Here is a 2500-nt window from a genome sequence, read left to right on the forward strand (position 1 = left end):
AGCTGAGCAGCACATCCCTCACTGGAGCCGTCCCTGCTCCTTTACTGCAGAGGCATTTCCTTCTTCTCAAAGCAATCAGCCCTCAACTCTAACCACTACAGCCACGCTGCCTCCCTCCCAGTCTCTCAGCTCTATCCACTACAGCCACGCTGCCTCCCCACCCGGGAGAGGAGGGTCAGCAGAGAGTCGAGATAGAGTGATGTCGGTGCGACGAGGAGGGAGTGAGGGGTCAGCGAGTCGAGTATAGGTGAACAGCCTCCCTGGCCTCCCAGTCTCTCAGCTCTACCCACTACAGCCACGCTGCCTCCCTCCCTCCCAGTCTCTCAGCTCCACTACAGCCACGCTGCCTCCCTCCCTCCCAGTCTCTCAGCTCTATCCACTACAGCCACGCTGCCTCCCTCCCAGTCTCTCAGCTCTAACCACTACAGCCACGCTGCCTCCCTCCCTCCCAGTCTCTCAGCTCTAACCACTACAGCCACGCTGCCTCCCTCCCAGTCTCTCAGCTCTATCCACTACAGCCACGCTGCCTCCCTCCCAGTCTCTCAGCTCTATCCACTACAGCCACGCTGCCTCTCCCAGTCCACTATCCACTACAGCCACGCTGCCTCCCTCCCTCCCAGCTCTATCCACTACAGCCACGCTGCCTCTCCCAGTCTCTCAGCTCTATCCACTAGAGCCACACTGCCTCCCTCTCAGCTCTATCCACTACAGCCACGCTGCCTCCCTCCCAGTCTCTCAGCTCTATCCACTACAGCCACGCTGCCTCCCTCCCTCCCAGTCTCTCAGCTCTATCCACTACAGCCACGCTGCCTCACTCCCAGTCTCTCAGCTCTAACCACTAGAGATGCACTGCATGTTTGTCTGTCTTTCATTTTCAGGTTTATGTATTGAAAACTATATTATTTTATTTGTTTGTAATAAAGACACGAGATATAAAATAACAGAAAAGCTGTTGTTTAATAACAGGGTCTGATTTTTATAAAGAGTTGCCCCGAGGAGTGATGAGTGGAGAGGCTGTACCCCAATATACCCTCGGGGGATTACCCTCACAGCAGATCCCTCTCCCTCTCCCTCTCTCCCTCTCTCCCTCCCCCTCCCCCTCCCCTCTCTCCCTCTCCCCCTCTCTCCTAGCCTGTCATCTCAGTTATTACCTTGTCAAACCGATCGTTATCAGGAATGTAAAGCAAGATACAGCGCGCCTTCATTAGCGCAAATGCAATCCAACAGATGAACTGTTAATTAAAGCTAATGAAGACATCGATTCAATTAAAACGTTCAATTAAAAAATAAATAAATAAAGTTCTCACTCCGATCACACAAACGCACTTCACTTTGTAACACCCCGGGTGAGACAACAGAGGGTTTCTGAGTTCATTTGTATTTTATTTTTCTGAGGGAAACAGCTGTAGCCGTATCATTCCCTGATGTCCCTGTATCTCAGACAGGCCGGGCTGTCAGGATCTCTCCGTGTTCGTGTGTAAACACAGACGCGTGCCCCCGATGAAGGGCAGGTACTCTTTTCAATAGAGGGGATTACGAAGGACATCCCACAGCAGTTCTATAAATAAAAAATAAATACTTCGGATCAAAAATAAAACACAGTAATGAGTTGCAGATCCGACTGCAGTGGAAGCAGAGTCAGATGAATGAATCCTGTTTCAAATCCCATTATACACAGCTGGAACAGTTACTGTATTCACACAGTTATTGTCTTGTGATTCAGCTTTTACTAGGGAGCTCCCCTAAATCCCTTGTTTAGAAAGATCCAGGGTATTAATGCTTGTGACGGAGTAGCTGTCTGCCCTGTGGGTGCGTGCACTCGCTGCTGAGTGACAGGCAGGAGATCGAGACTGTGGAAGGTTAGGGCAGACACGTGAGCGGGCCCTTTCAGACCATGATTATAATACAAAAAAATAAACAACAAAAACTATCTCAGTACTATCTCAGGGATGGAAATGAGACTCCCACTGCATAGCAGTTTGAGCCATTCCTGGTTTTACTCTGAGTTTAATTACAGACACACCTGAGCTTGTTACCTATGGACTGAAATTGAAACTGCTGTGCTACAGGAGTCTTCGTCCCACCCCTGCATTCATTGATAAACCTGAACCTGTGGCGGCTGGTACCTTACAGAGAGCAAGGGAAGCTTTTGGTTTACGATGTGCGGTCATGATGTCTTGAGAATCACATGACTGATTTACACAGTAAACCTACACCATGCTACCCCCCCCTCCCCTCCCCTTCCCCCTCTCACATGCCTATACTAACGCAATCCCATTCACCACAAGACTTCCATCACATGATCTGTAATGTACAGTCCCTCCCTGTGCTGCTCATCACATTGCTGTGCTGTGCTGGCTGTGCTGTGCTACACTCGGCTGTGCTGGCTGTGCTGGGCTGGGCTAGGATATACTCAGCTGTGCTGGGCTGGGCTGTGCTGTGCTGTGCTACACTCGGCTGGGCTGCGCTGGGCTGGGCTGTGCTGTGCTGTGCTGTGCTG

General features: G+C 50.9%; 1 protein-coding gene across 6 annotated transcripts in view; it reads right to left on the reverse strand.

Moving 5' to 3' along the window:
* The window catches only part of LOC121301899 (retinoic acid receptor alpha-B), a 106054-nt gene that overhangs the window by 12441 nt on the left and 91113 nt on the right, over positions 1-2500 (reverse strand). The window lies entirely within an intron of this gene.

This window comes from Polyodon spathula, chromosome 28 (assembly GCF_017654505.1).
Source record: "Polyodon spathula isolate WHYD16114869_AA chromosome 28, ASM1765450v1, whole genome shotgun sequence".
NCBI lineage: Eukaryota > Metazoa > Chordata > Actinopteri > Acipenseriformes > Polyodontidae > Polyodon > Polyodon spathula.